General features: G+C 47.2%; 1 long non-coding RNA gene across 2 annotated transcripts; it reads left to right on the forward strand.

Annotated features, from left to right (window-relative positions):
- Positions 1–902: 902 nt before the first annotated feature.
- LOC123761531 (uncharacterized) lies at positions 903–19,309 on the forward strand. 2 transcript variants are annotated; one of them, XR_011224445.1, is made up of 4 exons: positions 903–1,261; positions 6,064–6,189; positions 7,003–7,148; positions 19,227–19,309. It is a non-coding gene; the product is annotated as an uncharacterized lncRNA (long non-coding RNA). The 2 variants fall into 2 exon arrangements; XR_011224446.1 differs by having other exon boundaries at positions 904–1,261; positions 7,003–7,122.
- The last annotated feature ends 5,563 nt before the right edge of the window (positions 19,310–24,872 follow it).

A 24,872-nucleotide genomic window follows, 5' to 3' on the forward strand; every position in this document is an offset into this window, starting at 1 on the left:
ACATCCCCCCACAACCCTTTACATCCCCCCCACACCCCCTTACATCCCCCACAACCCCTTACATCCCCCCACACCCCCTTACATCCCCCCCCACACCCCCTTACATCCCCCCCCCACACCCCCTTACATCCCCCCCACACCCCCTTACATCCCCCCCACACCCCCTTACATCAACGACAAACAATGTTTGGCATTCGCCCTAATTTTCCACTTCTGGAAACTAAGGGTTAACTCTCTTCAAAACACACACACACACACACACACACACACACACACACACACACACACACACACACACACACACTCACACACTCACACACACACACAGTGGGAGAGCAAGAGAGAAAATGGAAAACAAACTGAAAGGCAGAGCAAGAGGAAAAGGAATAGTATTAGGCAGCTTGGAGACACTGACAAGGAAGGAGAGAGAGAGAGAGAGAGAGAGAGAGAGAGAGAGAGAGAGAGAGAGAGAGAGAGAGAGAGAGAGAGGAGGCACTAGTGAGGAGGGAGAGAGATGGAAAGGGGGAAGAGAGACGGAAAGGGAAAGGGGGGAAGAGGGTCCTTGTCACTGGTGCAAGAAGTATGCCGGGCTGTGTCTGCGAGGCTGGCTGGCCAGACCTTGGACTTATAATTCATGACCATTCCACATAGGGTAAGGAGCAGGAGAAGGGAGAGGGTGGGAGATTAAGGTAGGAGGAGGGAGATTAAGGGAGGGCAGGCAGAATGGAGAGCGGTCAGTTTAGAGGCAACGGGAGAGAGAGAGAGAGACAGTGAAAGGGAAAAGTAAGGACGTGGGTAAATGGTAGATAAAGGTAGATAAAGTAGATAAAGGGAATACCTGCAGAGGATCTTGTTCTTCTACTCCCCGATCACAACACGGGAGTCACCATATAAATAGAAATTAGTGATCGTCTCCCATCAGCAGGAACAGCAGCAGCAACAGAAGCAGCAACAGCAGGAACAGCAGCAACAGAAGCAGGAACAGCAACAGGAACAGCAGCAGCAGGAACAGCAGCAGCAGCAGGAACAGCAGCAGCAGCAGGAACAGCAGCAGCAGCAGGAACAGCAGCAGCAGCAGGAACAGCAGCAGCAGCAGGAACAGCAGCAGCAGCAGGAACAGCAGCAGCAGGAACAGCAGCAACAGCAGCAGCAGTAACAGCAGCAGTAGCAGCAGCAGGAACAGACAAACTCGAAGCATGAAGGCGTGGTGTATGAGGAATGGGACCACAGCGAGAGAGGCGTCAAGACAAACCTTCACTGTGTAAGTACTGCTATACAAAATGTTTTACATTTGCATATAAATTAGAACCATTACAAGAAAACCTGTTGTGACGCAAGTGTAGATCCTTGTAGCTGTGTGGTGTGTTGGTGTGTGGTCTGTTGGTGTGTTGGTGTGGTTGGTGTGTTGTGTGGTGTGTTGGTGTGTGTGTGGTGTGTGTGTGTTGGTGTGTGGTCTGTTGGTGTGGTTGGTGTGTGGTGTGTGTGTGGTGTGGTGTGTGTGTGGTGTGGTGTGTGTGTGTGGTGTGTTGGTGTGTGTGTGTGTGTGGTGTGTTGGTGTGTGTGTTGGTGTGTGTGTGGTGTGTGTGTGTGGTGTGTTGGTGTGTGGTGTGTTGGTGTGTGGTGTGGTGTGTTGGTGTGTGGTCTGTTGGTGTGGTTGGTGTGTGGTGTGTGTGTGGTGTGGTGTGTGTGTGTGGTGTGTGTGTGTGTGTGGTGTGTGTGTGTGGTGTGTTGGTGTGTGGTGTGGTGTGTTGGTGTGTGGTCTGTTGGTGTGGTTGGTGTGTGGTGTGTGTGTGGTGTGGTGTGTGTGTGGTGTGGTGTGTGTGTGTGTGGTGTGTGTGTGGTGTGTGTGTGTGGTGTGTGTGTGTGGTGTGTGTGTGTGGTGTGTTGGTGTGTGTGTGTGTGTGGTGTGTTGGTGTGGTTGGTGTGGTTGGTGTGTGGTGTGTGTGTGGTGTGTGTGTGGTGTGTGTGTGTGTGTGTGGTGTGTGTGTGGTGTGTGTGTGGTGTGTGTGTGGTGTGTGTGTGTGGTGTGGTTGGTGTGTGTGTGGTGTGTGTGTGTGGTGTGTTGGTGTGTGTGTGTGTGTGGTGTGTTGGTGTGGTTGGTGTGTGTGTGTGTGTGTGTGTGTGTGTGTGTGTGTGTGTGGTGTGTGTGTGTGTGGTGTGTTGGTGTGGTGTGTGTGTGTGGTGTGTGTGTGTGTGGTGTGTTGGTGTGTGTGTGTGTGTGGTGTGTTGGTGTGTGGTGTGTGTGTGGTGTGGTGTGTGTGTGGTGTGTTGGTGTGTGTGTGTGGTGTGTTGGTGTGTGTGTGGTGTGGTGTGTGTGTGGTGTGTGTGTGTGGTGTGTTGGTGTGTGTGTGTGTGTGGTGTGTTGGTGTGTGGTGTGTGTGTGGTGTGGTGTGTGTGGTGTGTGTGTGTGTGGTGTGTTGGTGTGTGTGTGTGTGTGGTGTGTTGGTGTGTGGTGTGTGTGTGGTGTGGTGTGTGTGTGTGGTGTGTGTGTGGTGTGGTGTGTGTGTTGGTGTGTGGTCTGTGTGTGTGGTGTGTGTGTGTGGTGTGTTGGTGTGTGTGTGGTGTGTGTGTGGTGTGGTGTGTTGGTGTGTGTGTGTGGTGTGTGTGTGGTGTGGTTGGTGTGTGGTCTGTAGGTGTGGTTGGTGTGTGGTCTGTAGGTGTGGTTGGTGTGTGGTCTGTAGGTGTGGTTGGTGTGTGTGTGGTGTGTTGGTGTGGTGTGTGTGTGGTCTGTAGGTGTGGTTGGTGTGTGGTCTGTTGGTCCGGTTGCTGTTTGATCAGTTAATCGGGTTGCTATCTTATCATCTGGTCGAGCTGCTATGCTATCATCTGGTCGAGCTGCTATGCTATCATCTGGTCGAGCTGTTATGCTATCATCTGGTCGAGCTGCCATGCTATCTGGTCGAGCTGCTATCATCTCGTAGAGTTCCATCATACCGTTTCCGATGAATTCTTCACCAAAACACAAAATCAAAATCTATTTCATCCACCATATATTTGTTGCTGAGACAAACCTCAGTCGTCAGCAACAGATGTGAACATTGGATCCGTAACAGTTAAGAGAGATCACATACATTACTCTCCCCCTTTCTTTTCACAGGATATTTGATCACCTGGTCGGTGGAGGATGGCCGGTTATCGGGCAAGAAATCTGTTGCCATTTGTAATCTCGGCCTCGGCCGCTATCCTGGGATTAAACAAATAATGGAACAGAAAATATATTATTTTTGTTCTTTGGCTGTGTTTGTGGTCGATGTTTATAGCCATTAGGTACCATTAATCCTATCAGGTAATGCTAATAGCAATCAGGTACCGTTAATAGCCAACAGGTACCAGTCATAGTATCATGTTAATTGTCAACAGGGGCCGTTAATAGGCATTTTGGAGGGTAGAAATAGGCTAATCTACTCTATTTTTTTTTTTATGTATTTTAATGGTCTCGATAAACGTACTTGACATTGAATAGCCATTGTGTGTAAAATAGTGTTGGTTCTTTATCCAGTATAAGCATCCTCTGCAGTATATATGAAGTGGAGTACAGTGAGTCAAAAAAGTTAACTAGGTGATGCTAAAAATAGTGAACAGTAGTCATTTAGGTGAAGTATATACACCTCTACGGGCTGACCAACCCACATTTCACTGTCGAAAGCGTTATGTAGATTGATTGATTGAAGATTAAGCCACCCAAGAGGTGGCACGGGCATGAATAGCCCGTAAGTGGTGGCCCTTTTGAGCCATTACCAGTATCAAGAGCTGATACTGGAGATCTGTGGAGGTGCGACTGCACCCTGCGTGACGGGAGATGTCTCCCGTGAGCGTTATGTAAATATTTACTTCTTGAAATAGCTTATTATAGTTTAAATGTTTTTAATATAAATTTCATAACTGCATGAATAAATTATACTGTAATAAGCTCTTGGTGTATAAATAGAAGCTAGGTACACAGGGCCTTTGTACACTTGGGGCTACATACACTTGGGCTAGGCATTACATGGGCTCGACATCTGTGTACCTTATCTGCACGTTTCAATGTATCGTGATATTGAAATTCTGACCATCTATCCTAAGCTGGCGTCCAGCCACTTGGACTGATAGGTAAATGAGACGGCCTCGCTTCTTGCAGGTCAGCGTTCGATTCCCGATAGTCCTAGTGGTTGGGCATTGTTTCTGCACACCAGCCTCGTTTCCCCAGCACTTTTTTTTTTAGATATATACAAGAGTTGTTACATTCTTGTACAGCCACTAGTACGTGTAGCGTTCCGGGCAGGTCCCTGGAATACGATCCCCGCCGCGAAGAATCGTTGTTACAACCAAGTACACATTTTACTGTTGCGTTAAACAGAGGCTACAGTTAAGGAATTGCGCCCAGTAAATCCTCCCCGGCCAGGATACGAACCCATGACATAGCGCTCGCGGAACGCCAGGCGAGTGTCTTACCACTACACCACGGAAACTGCTAAACTAAACCACGGAAACACATAATTCCTTTCCCCCTGGGATATATTCATACTAGCTGGACGCTATCTGGTGACTTCTTGAGGTTATCTTGAGATGATTTCGGGGCTTTAGTGTCCCCGCGGCCCGGTCCTCGACCAGGCCTCCACCCCCAGGAAGCAGCCCGTGACAGCTGACTAACACCCAGGTACCTATTTTACTGCTAGGTAACAGGGGCATAGGGTGAAAGAAACTCTGCCCATTGACTAAACTGGTACGCTGAATTAGACCAAACTCGTATATTTATACTGTCTCAATCCATCATATTCCAGTTGAGTCAAATAACTTTCTTCCAATCTGAATTAAATATAGTGATGATTTGCTTCTCGGCGGCTTTCACACTGACGCTGTAAACTATCCATGATTGGCCAATTGCCTGCTGGCCAACCGGCTTTTGATTTGCTTCCTTAAGACAATTATACTTTCAGATTTAGTTAGGGCATTGTCGCTGTGTGATGGGGGAGAGGGCCATCATGGGCTTCACAAAGGTCTGTGGCTGCTCCTTTCTTCTCCTCCTCCTTCCTTATCCCGTTTTCTTCCCTCCTTCTTCATCTTCCCTCCTACTCCTCCCTTTTTCCCTCTCCCTTCTTCTTTTTTCCCTCCCTGTCTCCTTTACCTTCCCCGCCCCCTTTTTCGTTATCTTTGGTTTAGAATAATTGGTTTAGAATGTCTTTCATTTAGAATCTTTGATTTTAGAATATTCGCCCGCGGGTGTGTTCGTTGGTGCCTCTGACCTTCCAAGTCCTCTGTGTTCTCCTTTGTATGTGTTAATCTGTGCGCGTTGAGTGCGTTGGTGGGGTTGAGTGCGTTGGTGGGGTTGAGTGCGTTGGTGGGGTTGAGTGCGTTGGTGGGGTTGAGTGCGTTGGTGGGGTTGAGTGCTTGGAGGGTTGGGACATGTTGTTCCAGGAGTGCAGGTGCTCTCAGTCTCTTGTAAACTTTTACACCAGCTTTAAAGTATGTTCACCTTGGCACACTGAGTGTGTGTGTTTGGTGAGGCGACCGGCAGGAGCGCTGACAATTTACAATATTGTATTTTGATTGCAATAAATATCATTTTTTATGTTCAGTTTATCCACTAATTTGCATGTATCTTCGTGCTCTTCAGCACACGCACACGCGCGCGCGCGCACACACACACACACACACACACACACACACACACACACACACACACACACACACACACACACACACACACACACACACACACACAGGGGCCTGGTAGCCTGGTGGATAGCGCGCAGGACTCGTAAATCTGTGGCGCGAGTTCGATTCCCACACCAGGCAGAAAGAAATGGGCAACGTTTCTTTCACCCTGAATGCCCCCATTACCTAGCAGTAAATAGGTACCTGGGAGTTAGTCAGCTGTCACGGGCTGCTTCCTGGGTGTGTGTGTGTGTGTGTGTGTGGTGTGGGGAAAAAAAGTAGTTAGTAAACAGTTGATTGACAGTTGAGAGGCGGGCCGAAAGAGCAAAGCTCAACCCCCGCAAACACAACTAGGTGAATACACACACTTGGAGGATCTATTATGAATCCATTGATATTAAACACTTAATATATCTTTGTTTACAGAGTTGCCGCAGACATGACAACGTTGGAGTAGCTGTGCTGCTGGAAGTCTGGGAGTTGGATCAACCATGATAAGATCACCTCTACACCACTCTGTTAAGAACTAACAGCATCAACGTACACAATCAGGTTAAGTTAAAGAATTACATTCGGGATTACTAGTATTGATTCCCTTTGAATAAGTTTGTATGGATATTTAACTCGTCTTTCAATCCTTATGTTTACTGCAAAACTTGGGGATTAGTGATGGAGTGTGACGGTGTGGGCGCGCACACACCGCCTGAGGGCTGGCAGCAATATATTAAAATGAATGACAGATTTTCTCCTGGTTATGGGCCTTAGTCCATAGCTAAAGGAAGGTCAATTTTATGTGGCCCGGGTAGATGAGCTTTCAGCTTAGATTTTGACAGCTCTCTTATGTATTGTGAAGCTATGTTTGAAGCCTCCAATGTCTGTTTGCAATCCCCTTATGTTAGCACATATATATAATATATATTTATATATATATATATAGTTTCAATAGCGTGTTTGTCAGCAGTATAAGTGGCAACAGGGAGGTGTAGAAGCGTGAACATATTGTCTCGCATTTAAAATTCAGGCAGGTGCTCCTGATGCCACCTGAGGCACTCACCTGAGGCACTCACCTGAGCGCTCGCTAATGATCGTTTAAAATATATTACGCTCCGACACACTTGCGCCCTGCATGCCTCTTTTATGTTAGTGTTGAAGTGCCTGTCTGTGGTGCCCTGCCGCGTGCAAGTGAATGAGCTATTTTAAGGTAAAAAGTTGACAGGTGTAGTTAACTTCTATTTCCACTTTTCTTCAACTGTTGCGCTGAATTATTCTCTGTTACTGTGATGGCTCTGCAAGGTTTGCAATGTGTTGCAGTAACCTTCAGTATTTATATGTTCAAGATTGTTTCAGTATTTTTATATGTTTCAGGTGTTGGCAATGTTTGGACTATGAAGCAGGAATCAATACCTGGGGTGTGACTAGCCTCCCGTCACCTGCGACTGGTCACTGCATCTCTCTCTCTCCCGCCTTCCTCTTGGGCGTGAGCTGGTACGATCACTTGGGTGATTACACTGGTAATTATTCCTGTTGGAGGATAAATGACGATGTGTTTTGTGTGTGTGTGTGTGTGTGCGTGTGTGTGTACTCACCTAGTTGTGCTTGCGGGGGTTGAGCTTCTGGCTCTTTGGTTCCGCCTCTACACCGTCAATTAACTAGAGTACAGGTTCTTGAGCCTACTGGGTTCTGTCATATCTACATTTGAAACTGTGTATGGGGTCTGCCTCCACCCCATCACTGCCTAATGCATTCCACCTATTAACTACTCTGACACTGAAAAATTCTTTCTAACATTCCTGTGGCTCATTTGGGTACTCAGTCTCCACCTGTCTTCCCTTGTTTGCGTACCACCCGTGTTAATATGTTTATCCTTATCTACTGTCATTTCCTCTGAGAATTTTGTAGGTAGTGATCATGTCTCCTCTTATTCTTGTGTCTTCCAGTGTCGTGAGGTGCATTTCACACAGCCTTTCCTCGTAACTCATGCCTCTTTGTTCTGGGACTAGCCTAGTGGCATACCTCTGAATTTTTTCTAGCTTCGTCCTGTGCTTGACAAGGTACGGGCTCCATGCTGGGGCCGCATACTCCAGGATTGGACTTAAACATACTGTGTACAAGGTTCTGAATGATTCCTTACACAGGTTCCTGAAGGCTGTTCTGATGTTAGCCAGCCTTACGTATGCCGCAGATGTAATTATTTTTATGTGGGCTTCAGGAGACAGGTTTGGTGTGATATCAACTCCTAGATCTTTCTCTCTGTCCGGTTCATGAAGGTACATAATTTTCCATCGGTATCCTGTGTCTGGCCTTCTGTTTCATGACCTTACATTTACTCGGGTTGAACTTTAGTAGCCATTTGTTGGGCCACATTTAGGCCGGCTAGGTCATCTTGTTGCCTCCTCCTATCATCCTCTGTTTTAATCCTCCTCATAATTTTTGCATCATCGGCAAACAATGAGAGGAACGATTCTATGCCCTCTGGGAGATGTTTTAGATATTACGTGTGTGTGTGTGTGTGTGTGTGTGTGTGTGTGTGTGTGTGTGTGTGTGTGTGAGGGGTGTGTATGAGTGTGTGTGTGTGTGAGGGGTGTGTGTGAGGGGTGTGTATGAGTGTGTGTGTGTGAGGGGTGTGTATGAGTGTGTGTGTGTGAGGGTGTGTATGAGTGTGTGTGTGTGTGAGGGGTGTGTGTGAGGGGTGTGTATGAGTGTGTGTGTGTGTGAGGGGTGTGTATGAGTGTGTGTGTGTGAGGGTGTGTATGAGTGTGTGTGTGTGTGTGTGTGTGTGAGGGGTGTGTGTGAGGGTGTGTATGAGTGTGTGTGTGTGAGGGTGTGTATGAGTGTGTGTATGAGTGTGTGTGTGTGAGGGGTGTGTATGAGTGTGTGTGTGAGAGGGGTGTGTATGAGTGTGTGTGTATTCTAGTACACCATTACATATTCCTTGTGCCACAGCTGATCTCAGGCATTTAAAATGCATCCTTTGTTCCATTCTGGTTTGTCATTTGATATATTTACTTAACTGAATTTACCTGAGGGGTCACCATCTCTCTAGTGGCCTCGACGAGGACAGGAAGCCAGTGGCTTGCCTAACGTCCCCCAATTTGTCCTAATGGTTTTATCAAGTTGGTTCTTAAATTGCAGCAGAGTTTTGGCGACTTCAGCAGGTAGGCAGTTCCACGGTTTTATAACCCTATGGTGAAAAAGCATCTCCTGCATTCTGTCCTGCATTGTGGCTTATTGACTTTGAAATTGTTGCTCTTTGTTCGTGTTACGTCTGACCTTTTAAGGAAGTGGTCTGGATTAATATCTTCTAATATGTTCAGTATTTTTAAAGTTCCAATGAGGTCAGCCTTATCATGTCTGGTTTGCAATGCTGTTAGCTCTGGCTCTCAACCGTTCCTGATGGAAAGTCGACTTACTTGAAGAATAATTTTGTTTCGCCCCGTGTTGAACTTTGTTCAAATTAGTTATGTCTTTCTAAAGATGAAGTCCTGAGGTCTCCATTCTTGGGTTGCGCAATAATCCAAAAGGGGGGGGGGGATTGGGGGCTCACCAAGGTCTATTCAGTTGTAATATTACTTCGTTTTCCTAGAAGCTAACGTTTCGTTTGACTAATCCTAGGATTATATTTGCTTTCACTTCACTGCAGTGGTGTTGGTACAGTGTCCGCCAGTGGGTAAGCCCTGATAATGCAGGTCAGCAGTTCTGCTCATTTTATTAAATGCTATTTGACATTTCATCAGATCACTTCATCATGCTAGGGCTGCGTGATGGTACACAAATGTTACTCATCATGCGGCCCCAGCATGATGGAGTGATTTGATGAAATATCCGAGCCCAAAATGGTCAACGAGAGCTGTCGGGTATTGGGTTAAGGGACATGACCACTTGTAATACTTTTGTATAGTCAGTTTGGCCGAGTGGTTATAGCACTGGACAGGCCAAGGGGCTTGAAGGCCCTGGCTGACGGGGTTCGAATCCTTTAAGGGTCAAGAGTTTTCTGATGCGTGTTGGCTTGTGGATTATTCAAGGCATATATATACATATATATTAATACCTGAAAGGGGTATATATATAAAATATAATCTAGTGTTAAAAACTTCACACTATTTTATTGGTTAAAAGATATTAGTTTCTATAAGAGTATATTTAATGTTAATTTAGAGGCGCGTGACCCAGTTGTTTACCTGTAATGTTAATAGTGATAATTAAGGCTTGTATTTTGAGAGAATTATCATGTCATAATATTTGCGAAGCGGAGCCCTCGAGTCAGAGATTACTGGTGTTGATCATGGTTAATGTACCGGGCTCAAAGTTATTGTGGTTGATGGTGTTGTAGAGTTGTTGTAGAGTTGTATTGCTGTTTAGTATTGGTATTTTTGTTAATTACAAATATCAGCATTATTTTAATTAGTGATATTTCATTATTATAACCTGATGGGAGGGCGATATGTATGATAGCTTCCCCCCTCCCCCCTTCATCCCATACCCTCCTCTATCCCTTCTCCCCATATCCTCCATGTCCCCCCCCTCCCTCCTTTCCCCATACCCTACCTGTCCCCCCTTCCCTTGACCCCCCCTTCCCACCCCAGAACGCTCTGAGACCCTGTTAACTACCTCACAGATCTTCACACCTATTGAACAGTTTCCTCCGTCAGCAGAACTGCACTGGGAGAGGTGGCAGTAAACCAGGCGGCCTTGGAAGGGCTCGAAATTACAAGAGATGAGGTCAAGAGTCATCTGTTGGATCTGGAGGTGAAAAAGGGCTGCTGGGCCGGACGGAATCTCACCGTCGGTATTGAAAGAATGTGCAGAAACACTTTGCTTGCCACTCTCCATTGTGTATAGTAGGTCACTGGAGGCGGGGGAGACCTACCAGAAATATGCAAGACGGCTAATGTAGTCCCAATATACAAAAAGGGTGACAGACAAGAGGCACTGAACTACAGGCCAATGTCCTTAACTTGTATACCATGCAAGGTGATGGAGAAGATTGTGAGAAAAAACCTAGTAACACATCTGGAGAGAAGGGACTTCGTGACAACCCATCAACATGGGTTCAGGAAGGGTAAATCTTGCCTTACAGGCTTAATAGAATTCTACGATCAGGTGACAAAGATTAAGCAAGAAAGAGAAGGATGGGCGGACTGCATTTTTTTGGACTGTCGGAAAGCCTTTGACACAGTACCCCATAAAACGCTGATGCATAAACTGGAGAAACGGGCAGGAGTAACTGGTAGGGTGATCCAGTGGATAAGGGCGTACCTAAGTAATAGGAAGCAGAGTTACAGTGAGGGGTGAGACCTCAGATTGGCGTGAAATCACCACTGGAGTCCCATAGGGCTCTGTACTCGGACCTATCCTGTTTCTGATATACTTAAATGATCTCCCAGAAGGTATAGATTCATTCCTCTCAATGTTTGCTGACGACGCCAAAATTATGAGAAGGATTAAGACAGAGGAGTTCAGCTTGATGCTTCAAGAAGACCTAGACAAGCTGCAGGAATGGTCGAACAAATGGTTGTTAGAGTTTAACCCAAGCAAATGTAATGTAATGAAGATAGACGTAGGGAGCAGGAGACCAGATACAAGTTATCATATGGGAGATGAAATACTTCAAGAGTCAGAGAGGGAGTGAGAAAGACCTGGGGGTTGATATCACGCCAGACCTGTTCTCTGAAGCCCCTATCAAGAGGATAACATCAGCAGCATATGCCAGGTTGGCTAACATAAGAACGACCTTTAGAAACTTGTGTAAGGAATCTTTCAGAACTTTGAATACCACATATGTCAGACCAATCCTGGAGTATGCGGCTCCAGCATGGAGTCCATATCTAGTCAAGCACAAGACTAAACTGGAAAAGGTTCAAAGGTTTGCCACCAGACTAGTACCTGAACTGAGGGGTATGAGCTATGAGGAGAGACTACGGGAATTAAACCTCACGTCACTGGGAGACAGAAGAGTTAAAGGGGGCATGATCATCACATACAAGATTCTCAAAGGAATTGATAGGGTAGATAAAGACAGACATTTTAACACAAGGGGCACACGCACTAGGGGACACGGGTGGAAATTCGAGTGCCCAAATGAGCCATATAGACGTTAGAAAGAATTTTTTAAGTGTCAGAGTAGTAGACAAATGGAATGCATTAGAGAGCGATGTGGTGGAGGCTGACTCCATACACAGCTTCAAGTGTAGATATGATAGAGCCCAGTATGCTCAGGAACCTGTACATTAGTTGATTGACCGTTGAGAGGCGGGACCAAAGAGCCAGAGCTCAACCCCCGCAAGCACAACTAGGTAAATACACACCCCCCCTCTCCCACCCACTCACACCCACCCACATAAACCCACATACCCACCCACCCACATACTCACCTACACCCACCCACATACTCACCTACACCCACCCACATACTCACCTACACCCACCCACATACTCACCTACACCCACCCACATACTCACCTACACCCACCCACCTACACCCACATACCCACCCTCCCACATACTCACCTACACCCACCTACACCCCCCACCCCCCCACACCCCCCCCCACCCCCCCCCCCACCCCCCCCACACCCCCCCACACCCCCCCACACCCCCCCACACCCCCCCACACCCCCCCACACCCCCCCCACCCCCCCCACCCCCCCCCACACCCCCCCACCCCCCCCCCACCCCCCCCCCCCCACACACACACACACACACACACACACACACACACACACACACACACACACACACACACACACACACACACACACACACACACGCACGCACGCGCGCGCGCACACACCCACCCACACGCGCGCGCACACACCCACACACACCCACCCACACACACCCACACCACCCACCCACCCACACACACCCACACCCACCCACCCACACCCACCCACACCCACACCCACCCACCCACACCCACACCCACCCACCCACACCCACCCACCCACACCCACCCACACCCACCCACACCCACGCGCGCGCGCGCACACACCCACACACCCCCACACACCCCCACACACACCCCCACACCCCCCCTACCCCCCCCCTTCACCCCCCCCCCCCCACCCCCACACCCACCCCACCTCCACACCCCCCCCCCACCCCACCTCCACACCCCCCCCACCCCACCTCCACACACCCCCCCATCCCACCCCCACACACACAGCCACACCTACACATACAGCCACACACCCCCCCATCCCACCCCCACACACACAGCCACACCTACACATACAGCCACACACCCCCACACACACATCCAAATGGGTGGGTACTATTCCTCCCCCCCCCCCCTCCCCTGGTCCCATCCCAAATCCTTATCCTGACCCCCTTTCAAGTGCTATACATAGTCATAATGGCTTGGCGCTTTCCCCCTCATCATTCCCTCCCCCCCTCACCCTAAGGAGAGCACCTACCCTTCCTCACCCTAGCTATGAATTCAACCAAATCCAACTTAAACCCTTTTTTCCCCAAGACTGGAAACCTCCCATGCAGAAAACGAAATGACTGACGATACACCAATGACGAACTGTCAAGGCATACGAAAGGACGGAGGCAACACACCCTGATGCAATAGCTGAAGTCGGGGGAAAAACTGGAATGATTGCAACACTTGGAACTGGAATGCTTGCAACATTCCCGAAGGAATATTATGTAATGTGAGATGGAAGAACTCTGAGGATGGGGACACTGTCGGGAACAAGAACGGATCTCTGATGGGATTTCATTATAGGCCAACAACTGGGGGTTGTGGTGGTGATGGGACTAGTGGTAGTGGGGGTTGTGCTGATGGGACTGGTGGTAGTGGGGGTTGTGGTGATGGGACTGGTGGTAGTGGGGGTTGTGGTGGTGGGACTGGGGATCGAGGGGATGGTTGTAAGGTAGGCAAACTATCAATTACAGAGGGCCAAGTGATATGAAAAGAAATATGAAAGGAGGGGAATAAGGTGGAAAATTGGTTGAATAAGGAATTGACAAGTCAATGATTGATGGGGGAAGGAAGTGGAGGAGAAGTCTTGTCGATAGCGTGAGTGGTAACTTAAGTGTTTGGGGAGTTTGCAACTGTTTTCTTGAGGGTGAGGAGGAAGGGAAGAGTGTTTACTTCATGTGCGGTGGAGGATGACACTGTAGAAGAGTGGAGGACGACCGTCCCCTATCCCCACCTCTCTTTCCCCACCTCTCTTTCCCCTCCTCTCTTTCCCCTCCTCTCTTTCCCCTCCTCTCTTTCCCCTCCTCTCTTTCCCCTCCTCTCTTTCCCCTCCTCTCTTTCCCCTCCTCTCTTTCCCCTCCTCTCTTTCCCCTCTCCTCTCTCTCTCTCTCCTCTCTCTCTCTCCTCTCTGTCTCTGTCTCTCTCTCTCTCTCTCTGTCTGTCTGTCTCTCCCCCTCCCCTCCCTCTCCCCCTTCTTTCTCCCCTCCTTCCCTCTCCTCTCTCACTCAGTCCCATGCAGCCTGGGATGACTCAGGTCACCCCCAACTGTCACCCCCCATCAGGCACCCCCCCCACTGTCGCCCCCCACTGTCGCCCCCCACTGTCGCCCCCCACTGTCGCCCCCCACTGTCGCCCCCCACTGTCGGCCCCCACTGTCGGCCCCCACTGTCGCCCCCCACTGTCGCCCCCACCAGACACCACCACCCATCCAAGCCGGGGCTCGAGCCTTGACCCCAACACCAAGAATCACATCATTAGCAACGATGTTCATTTGACTTAAAAATTTGACTTTGTTCATTTGACTTCGTGTGTTTGACACGAGCTGGAAATCGTTAAGATTGTTCAGATAATTTTACAGCAGGTTTCAAGAGGAGAAAAAGAGATGGAATTAACGTTATCGTCATTGTGGTAATGTATGTGAATTAACTTTTTTTTGAGAACTGAAGAACAAAGGTTCTTCAGTTCTGTTCGATGATACGAACGTATCTTTGTTATGTAGAACCACGAAAAAGGCTCCATTATTTGTTGCTAAATGAAGACTTTATTTTAAATAGCAAAAGATATCCAGTTTATGTCGATCTGGCTGTAGTACAAAGCCTTAAGACGCACATAAGTATGGGAATGAAGACATTTGCTTGGTTTAAACTATATTATTGTGCCCGAGGACCAGAGGACTCATCCTCCATATGGGGACACTCCTTGACATGAATTTCGAATCCTACTCGTGGAAAGTTTTTTTTCCCAGTTCGGATTCCAGGAAAGGATTCGTAGCCTACTGGGAATCTTTCATTTAGAAAGCCCTTGCACGGGAAGCTGTAAACGTGGAATGTCAGCCAAGTGGGAAATCCCGAACATGGAAAATCCTCCACATGGAAAACCCTCCACATGGAAAACCCTCCACATGGAAAACCCTCCACATGGAAAACCCTCCACATGGAAAACCCTCCACATGGAAAATCCTCCACATGGAAAATCCTCCACATGGAAAATCCTCCACATGGAAAATCCTCCACATGGAAAATCCTCCACATGGAAAATCCTCCACATGGAAAATCCTCCACATGGAAAACCCTCCACATGGAAAACCCTCCACATGGAAAACCCTCCACATGGAAAACCCTCCACATGGAAAACCCTCCACATGGAAAACCCTCCACATGGAAAACCCTCCACATGGAAAACCCTCCACATGGAAAACCCTCCACATGGAAAATCCTCCACATGGAAAACCCTCCACATGGAAAATCCTCCACATGGAAAATCCTCCACATGGAAAATCCTCCACATAGAAAATCCTCCACATGGAAACCCCTCCACATGGAAAACCCTCCACATGGAAACCCCTCCACATGGAAAATCCTCCACATGGAAACCCCTCCACATGGAAACCCCTCCACATGGAAACCCCTCCACATGGAAACCCCTCCACATGGAAACCCCTCCACATGGAAACCCCTTCACATGGAAACCCCTTCACATGGAAACCCCTCCACATGGAAACCCCTCCACATGGAAACCCCTCCACATGGAAACCCCTCCACATGGAAAACCCCTCCACATGGAAAACCCTCCACATGGAAAACCCTCCACATGGAAAATCCTCCACATGGAAAATCCTCCACATGGAAAACCCTCCACATGGAAACCCCTCCACATGGAAACCCCTCCACATGGAAACCCCTCCACATGGAAACCCCTCCACATGGAAACCCCTCCACATGGAAACCCCTCCACATGGAAACCCCTCCACATGGAAACCCCTCCACATGGAAACCCCTCCACATGGAAACCCCTCCACATGGAAACCCCTCCACATGGAAACCCCTCCACATGGAAACTCCTCCACATGGAAAACCCTCCACATGGAAAACCCTCCACATGGAAAACCCTCCACATGGAAACCCCTCCACATGGAAAATCCTCCACATGGAAACCCCTCCACATGGAAACCCCTCCACATGGAAAATCCTCCACATGGAAACCCCTCCACATGGAAAATCCTCCACATGGAAAATCCTCCACATGGAAAATCCTCCACATGGAAACCCCTCCACATGGAAAATCCTCCACATGGAAAACCCTCCACATGGAAACCCCTCCACATGGAAAATCCTCCACATGGAAACCCCTCCACATGGAAAATCCTCCACATGGAAAATCCTCCACATGGAAAATCCTCCACATGGAAAATCCTCCACATGGAAACCCCTCCACATGGAAAATCCTCCACATGGAAAACCCTCCACATGGAAACCCCTCCACATGGAAAATCCTCCACATGGAAAATCCTCCACATGGAAAATCCTCCACATGGAAACCCCTCCACATGGAAAATCCTAAACATAAACTTCTCACACAGTTAATCGTACCAGTTGTAAAGTCCTACACATAAGACATCCCTCCATGGAAACTCGCACATCAAGTCCTTTACAACAAAATCTTAAACCTGAGACTTTCAACAAGAAAACTCTCTCACAGGCCTACCTGCTGTGCTGCTTGTAGCGAAGACTGGAAGTGCTGTGCCTGCTGTATGGGGCACAAGCTTCTGCTTCACCTGCTGCTATTACGCTAGCTTTCTTACCGCTTTCTCAGGGTAACTTAATGGTCTTCCTTCAGGTTGCAAGACCAATTAAAAAATGATCGAAGGGATCGCCACTAAATCTCAGAGAAACTGTAACGCTGCTACTTGTTACTGGAAAAGTCTCCTGATGGCGGAACAGAGCGTGCAGAACTGCCCGAGTGGTGTGAGAGGCAGAGGGGAAAGGAGCCAAACCCTTGCTCCGTAAGTCTAAAGGCGCGTCTGTCTGTTGCTCAACCCTTTACCCTGCGATCTTCCCGCCTACATTCGAACTCGGAAAAAGTCGATTGCGGCTCGTCAGGGGGGCGGAGCTTAGGCTATGACGTCATAGTTGCAAAGCCACGCCTACTACGCTCTGTAAACTGGATTGAGTCTTCATCGGGAGTAAAATTCAATATCAATCCAATTGGAATGATTCAGGTGGATTAACAGCGTAAGATAAACGTCAGTACCCCCCATGCGAACATTGATGTATTGATTGCTAAGCTTAGCGATCAATGACAGACGAGACAGAGCAGCGTTGACAGCCCCAAACAAAACTTTAAGAAAAGCGCCGAAGCTCTCAGACAATCCCGGAGGGCCGCGGAACGTGTGCATGTTGTGGGCGGGTCTCATAAGACCCCAAAAAAAGCAGGTTTAAGTGCATAGATAAATTGAATGGTGAGAGGTGCGGGCGGGCGTGGGCGGACAGCAGCTACTGCCCCTCTATGCCATGAGGGGCAAGCCTCAAGAAATGTCAAATGACGGAGGATAAACAGGTTGAGCAAGGGTCCGTGAATGCTTATGTTGAACTTAAAGGGATTTAATATTGTTATTTGGGTAGTGGTGGAGGGGATGTATAAAATTGATAACGTCATGTGCTACTATTTTCGTCGCTCGGGCGATATTCATGGCTGGCTGGCGAGCACTCTTGATGACGGAGATGGGCGGCTCGTGCGTGGGGGGCTGTGGGAGCTCGTCATTTGTCTCGTGTTGATGTTGAGACACGTGTCTCGTGGTGGTGTTGATGTTGAGACACGTGTCTCGTGGTGGTGTTGATGTTGAGACACGTGTCTCGTGGTGTTGTGGATGTTGAGACACGTGTGCCCCCCCTCCACCCACACACACACACACACACACACACACACACACACACACACACACACACACACACACACACACACACACACACACACACACACACACACACACACCCCCCCCACCCCACCCCACCCCACCCCCCCCCCCCCCACCCCCCCCCCACCCCCCCCCCCCCACCCCACCCCACCCCACCCCCCCCCCCCCCCACACACCCCCCCCCCACACACACACACACACACACACCCCCACACACACCCACACCCCCCCCCCCCCACAACACCCCACCCACCACAACACCCCACACACCACAACCACACCACACCACACCCACCACAACACACCACACCACACCCACCACACCACCACAACACACCACACCACCACAACACACCACACCCACCACAACACACCACACCCACCACAACACACCACACACACCACAACACACCACACACACCACAACACAACACACCACACCCACCACAACCACCACACACACCACAACCACCACACCCACCACAACACCCACACCACACCAACCACAACACCCACACCACACCAACCACAACACCCACACCACACCAACCACAACACCCACGCATCTCACACCAATTCCTGCCCATCCAATTTCCCCGGAGGCAGAAGCAAGTCAACCTCCGAAGTGTAGCATAGACAGTCGCCCACCACTCAGACACACACCCAAGGATCTCTCCCATTTCCCCGAGTTTACATAGTGATGTAGACCGCAGTGAGCTCAGTATGGCCACAGCTGGAGCCAAACCTTGTAGACGCGGCTGTAATAGTTCCAGCACACACCGGACACCTTCCTGAGCACACACCGGACACCTTCCTGAGCACACACCGGACACCTTCCTGAGCACACACCCTACACCTTCCTGAGCTGGACCGGGGTAAATGCTCTCCTTCCCTGGTGGGATGTTATTGCTGCCTCCTTTGCCGCCTCACGTAGCTATTTTAAAGTGGATGATAATGGATTTTTGTTCTGAAGAGGCGCAGAGGTTATCGAAGCCATATGCTGTATTTGCATTTACAAAATACAGAAATAAAAGGTATTTAAAGTTAAAAGGGTTATGGGCAATGTTTCGATGCTTGAGGTGTCTAGAGGGTTGGTTTTGGCGCGCAGGTCCCTGCTGTAGAGGGGATGAAGAGACGTTTGTTATGGGATTATAGAGAGTGGAGTGAGTTTGTGGTGCGTTGAGACATGGTCTTCGCCATTAAAATGCATGTGGAAAATGGAACTAACGCTCCATTATTCATTCACACGTACGGCATCCTCGACCAAGATACTGCAGATCGTTGGAGATCGATGAAACATTGGGAATACGAGTGAATGATGATGTGTCGTTCCCGCAGAGATGTATAGGTTGCGGGGCCCGCCTCTGTGTGAAGTGGAATTATATGACTATTTAAATTGTAGTTACTAAATTCCGATTGCATTGTACAGTTTTATTTACCATTAACTCGTTCACTCTTTCATTTCAGACTCTCGCCCTCTCTCTGCGTGTTCAATGGCAGAAGATCCAGACAGGAGTATGGCAGAACAAACATGGCAACCATTAACATAATAGAGCAGCTTCTATTGCCTGAAGGAAGAAATCTAAAGCTGCTAATCATGGGCGACTTCAAGCATGGAACGAGAGACTGGGAAAATGGAGAACCACGGAGGGACAGAAACATGGAGAGCTAAACTTTAGACGTGGCGACAAGAAACTTTCTATACCAACATGTCAAAGGGGCCCAGAAGAATGAGAGGAAATGATGAACCAGCCAGACTTGGTCTAATATTCACCCTGAACGAGTCAAACATAAGGGAAGTCAAATCAGAGCCCCCCTTCCCCTAGGCATGAGTGACTACGGTGCCCTAACATTTGAGTATCTGATGGAAGTAGGAATAAGTCCATCCAAGGAAAGGACTTTAAAGTTTTTTTCTCTCTCTCTCTCTACCACAGACGTGGCCACACATTTACAATACTAAGCAGCATATATACATTTTCTACTGTCCTCCATGGACAGGGTTAGAGATGTGTTAAACATATAGTTCAGGGATTTATTGAACAATCAACCACAGAAGGTGATTCGGTGCTTTTAAAATGCTAAGCTAACCTACATACGTAAATACATATACACAGATTTACGTATACCCTACATAAAGGGTATACGTAACATACCCTGTGATGAGAGTGACGGACACCGCCTTGACCACTATCTACGTGAATGTGAACACCTGAGACACATTAGAAATGTGTAGAATAATAAACCCCACATTGTTTGAATTAGGAAAACACTATTTGTCAAATATTGATACTGTTCTTAAAAGATTTCCCCCATTTTGCACCCGCAAGATAACGTAAGCTTTTAAGGGTTGACAGATGTTAATCTTCTTGTTTGAGGAGCTGTTCACTTGAGACAGTTAAGCAAATCCCAGCTGTGTCTGGGTACAAGTGACAGGATGAACAACCCAGCGGGTTTTCTTCCTATTGGGGAGTGTTGTACATGCTGCTATGGTGGTGTGTCCACTCACAGGATGAGTGGCGCTGCCCAATAAACTCGCCCCTCGGGGCAAAACTTAAAATTTAAATCCTCTGGATAGTTGCGAGTTACTAATTAAAATACAGTGGAAGGGCATTTTCTAGGTTAACAAAAATATGTAAGTTCGATCCCCTGGTGGGACAAAAATGGTTAAGTAAACAGAAGCATCAGTTGAACAGTAATCTTGTCGTGTCGTGTGTCCTTGTCTCTTGTCGTCATCTCTTGTTGTCGTTGTGTCCTTTGTCTCTTATCGTCATTTCGTCTTTGCACTCTTGTCGTCGTCAGTCTTGTTATCGTCGTATTTTGTCGACGTCGTCTCTTGTCGTCGACGTCGTTTCTTGTCGTCGACGTCGTTTCTTGTCGTCGACGTCGTTCTTGTCGTTGTTTCTTGTCGTCGACGTCGTTCTTGTCGTTGTTGTTTCTTGTCATCGACGTCGTTTTTTTGCCATTTCTTGTTGTCGTAGGCGTCTAATTGTCTTCGTCGTTTATTGGCGTAATTTCTTTTTGTCGTCGTCTCATTGTTTCTGGTCGTTGTCGTCTCATTGCCTTTGCCCTCTCATTGCAGCATAGCTTTGTCATCATTGTAGTACCTTGTTTATTGTCGTTTTTTGTCGTGGAGGTCGTTTTTTGTCGTCGATGTCGTCGTCGTTTCATTGTTTTCGCCCTCTTTTTTCAGCATAGCTTTGTCATCATTGTAGTACCTTGTTTATTATTGTCGTTTTTTGTCGTAGATGTCGTTTTTTGTCGATGTCGTGGAGGTCGTTTTTTGTCGTCGTTTCATTGTTTTCGCCCTCTCTTTTCAGCATGGTTTTGTCATCATTGTAGTACCTTGTTTATTATTGTCGTTTTTTGTCGTCGATGTCGCGGAGGTCGTTTTTTGTCGACGTCGTTTCATTGTTTTCGCCCTCTTTTCAGCATAGCTTTGTCATCATTGTAGTACCTTGTTTATTATTGTCGTTTTTTGTCGTAGAGGTCGTTTTTTGTCGATGTCGTGGAGGTCGTTTTTTGTCGACGTCGTTTCATTGTTTTCGCCCTCTTTTCGGCATGGTTTTGTCATCATTGTAGTACCTTGTTTATTATTGTCGTTTTTTGTCGTGGAGGTCGTTTTTTGTCGTCGTCGATGTAGTTTTTTTGTCGTCGTCGTTTCATTGTTTTCGCCCTCTTTTTCAGCATAGCTTTGTCATCATTGTAGTACCTTGTTTATTATTGTCGTTGAGGTCGTTTCTTGTCGTGGAGGTCGTTTTTTGTCGTCGTCGATGTCGTTTTCGCCCTTTTTCAGCATAGCTTTGTCATCATTGTAGTACCTTGTTTATTATTGTCGTTTTTTGTCGTGTAGGTCGTTTCTTGTCGTGGAGGTCGTTTTTTGTCGTCGATGTCGTTTTCGCCCTCTTTTTTTTCAGCATAGCTTTGTCATCATTGTAGTACCTTGTTTATTATTGTCGTTTTTTGTCGTGGCGGTCGTTTTTGCCGTGGTCGTCGTTTTTTGCCGTGGAGGTCGTTTCTTGTCGTCGTCGTTTCATTGTTTTCGCCCTCTTTTTTTAGCATGGCTTTGTCGTCATTGTAGTTACCTTGTTTATTATTGTCGTGGAGGTCGTTTTTTGTCGTGGAGGTCGTTTCTTGTCGTCGTCGATGTCGTTTTTTGTCGTCGTCGTTTCATTGTTTTCGCCCTCTTTTTTCAGCATAGCTTTGTCATCATTGTAGTACCTTGTTTATTATTGTCGTTTCTTGTCGTGGAGGTCGTTTTTTGTCGTCGTCGATGTCGTTTTTTGTCGTCGTCGATGTCGTTTTCGCCCTCTTTTTTCAGCATAGCTTTGTCATCATTGTAGTACCTTGTTTATTATTGTCGTTTCTTGTCGTGGAGGTCGTTTCTTGTCGTGGAAGTCGTTTTTTTGTCGTCGTCGTTTCATTGTTTTCGCCCTCTTTTTTCAGCATAGCTTTGTCATCATTGTAGTACCAAGTTTATTATTGTCGTTTTTTGTCGTGGAGGTCGTTTTTTGTCGTGGAGGTCGTTTCTTGTCGTGGAGGTCGTTTCTTGTCGTAGAGGTCGTTTTTTGTCGTCGTCGTTTCATTGTTTTCGCCCTCTTTTTTCAGCATAGCTTTGTCATCATTGAAGTACCAAGTTTATTGTTGTCGTTTTTTGTCGTGGAGGTCGTTTCTTGTCGTGGATGTCGTTTCTTGTCGTGGAGGTCGTTTCTTGTCGTGGAGGTCGTTTTTTGTCGTCGTCGATGTCGTTTTTTGTCGTCGTCGTTTCATTGTTTTCGCCCTCTTTTTTCAGCATAGCTTTGTCATCATTGTAGTACCAAGTTTATTGTTGTCGTTTTTTGTCGTGGAGGTCGTTTCTTGTCGTGGAGGTAGTTTCTTGTCGTGGATGTCGTTTTTTGTCGTCGTCGATGTCGTTTTTTGTCGTCGTCGTTTCATTGTTTTCGCCCTCTTTTTTCAGCATAGCTTTGTCATCATTGTAGTACCAAGTTTATTGTTGTCGTTTTTTGTCGTGGAGGTCGTTTCTTGTCGTGGAGGTCGTTTCTTGTCGTGGATGTCGTTTTTTGTCGTCGTCGATGTCGTTTTTTGTCGTCGTCGTTTCATTGTTTTCGCCCTCTTTTTTCAGCATAGCTTTGTCATCATTGTAGTACCAAGTTTATTGTTGTCGTTTTTTGTCGTGGAGGTCGTTTCTTGTCGTGGAGGTCGTTTCTTGTCGTGGAGGTCGTTTTTTGTCGTCGTCGTTTCATTGTTTTCGCCCTCTTTTTTCAGCATAGCTTTGTCATCATTGTAGTACCAAGTTTATTATTGTCGTTTTTTGTCGTGGAGGTCGTTTTTTGTCGTGGAGGTCGTTTCTTGTCGTGGAGGTCGTTTCTTGTCGTGGAGGTCGTTTTTTGTCGTCGTCGTTTCATTGTTTTCGCCCTCTTTTTTCAGCATAGCTTTGTCATCATTGTAGTACCAAGTTTATTGTTGTCGTTTTTTGTCGTGGAGGTCGTTTCTTGTCGTGGAGGTCGTTTCTTGTCGTGGAGGTCGTTTTTTGTCGTCGTCGTTTCATTGTTTTCGCCCTCTTTTTTCAGCATAGCTTTGTCATCATTGTAGTACCAAGTTTATTGTTGTCGTTTTTTGTCGTGGAGGTCGTTTCTTGTCGTGGAGGTCGTTTCTTGTCGTGGATGTCGTTTTTTGTCGTCGTCGATGTCGTTTTTTGTCGTCGTCGTTTCATTGTTTTCGCCCTCTTTTTTCAGCATAGCTTTGTCATCATTGTAGTACCAAGTTTATTGTTGTCGTTTTTTGTCGTGGAGGTCGTTTCTTGTCGTGGAGGTCGTTTCTTGTCATGGAGGTCGTTTTTTTGTCGTCGTCGTTTCATTGTTTTCGCCCTCTTTTTTCAGCATAGCTTTGTCATCATTGTAGTACCAAGTTTATTATTGTCGTTTTTTGTCGTGGAGGTCGTTTTTTGTCGTGGAGGTCGTTTCTTGTCGTGGAGGTCGTTTCTTGTCGTGGTCGTTTTTTGTCATTGTTTTCGCCCTCTTTTTTCAGCATAGCTTTATCATTGTAGTACCTTGTTTATTATTGTCGTTTTTTGTCGAGGTCGTTTTTTGTCGTGGAGGTCGTTTCTTGTCGTGGAGGTGGTAGTTTTTTTGTCGTCGTCGATGTTGTTTCAGTCTTCATCCTTTCTTTGCAGCATCTTGTTTATTATTGTCGTCGATGTCGTTTTTGTAGTAGAGGTCGTTTCTTGTCTTCACCGTTTCTTTGCAGCATATCTGTCATAATTGTAGTATCTTGTTTATTATCGTCGATGTCGTTTCTTGTGGAGGTCGTCTCATTGTCTTCGTCCTCTTGTTGGCATAGTTGTCATCGTTTCTTGTCTTCGTCCTATCTTAGTTTCTTGACCACTCATTGTCCCCTCTTATAGTCCTATCGTCGTTGTAGTCTCGACGACGACTTCGTTTATCTCAGTCTTATCGTGTCCCTCTTCAGCCATTGCATTCTTTAATCACACTACAATTGTGCACCTTCAGCTATTTGATATACATATGTTTGAAACATCCACTGATTGCACATCAAACATTAACAAGTGACAATTGCCTTTGATAATGAAACTACAGTACCGTTTGTATCATTTATGTAACATGTTAAAAACTAGTCCTGCATTTTTTTTCCAGATTAAGAAATTAACCCCCAAGACACTTCAGTCTCAATAAGTGATCTTGGAAATTGCTAGTTAGGAAGGAAAAATTAACCAAGTTACTCAAACGTTGCATGTTCTGCATTCTCTTGGTGAAGTCTTCATGATTCTTCAGCGAGTTCTTCAAACCATGCTTTTTCTAATAAATTAGTTCTAACAAAAATGATTTTTTTTGTACCCAGAAAACGTGGTTTTCAACAAGGCAAACATTCTATTCCCGTTTCGTCCTTGAACTTGTGGAGGGTACCCCTTGCCCCCCTTTGGGGGGGGGGGGGGGAAGGAGTGTGAAGATAAGTGTTCCAAGGAAAAGGAGTTTTATGAACTGTAGGGTGAAGCGTCACATGGGTCAGGGTTTTACAAAACTAAGGAAGGGGGACCTTCCACGGGGGAAAGGATGGAACGACACTAGAAGTAATTAATTATCAAAAGAAGGCACCAAA

This window comes from Procambarus clarkii, chromosome 7, assembly GCF_040958095.1.
Source record: "Procambarus clarkii isolate CNS0578487 chromosome 7, FALCON_Pclarkii_2.0, whole genome shotgun sequence".
In the NCBI taxonomy this organism is placed as follows: domain Eukaryota; kingdom Metazoa; phylum Arthropoda; class Malacostraca; order Decapoda; family Cambaridae; genus Procambarus; species Procambarus clarkii.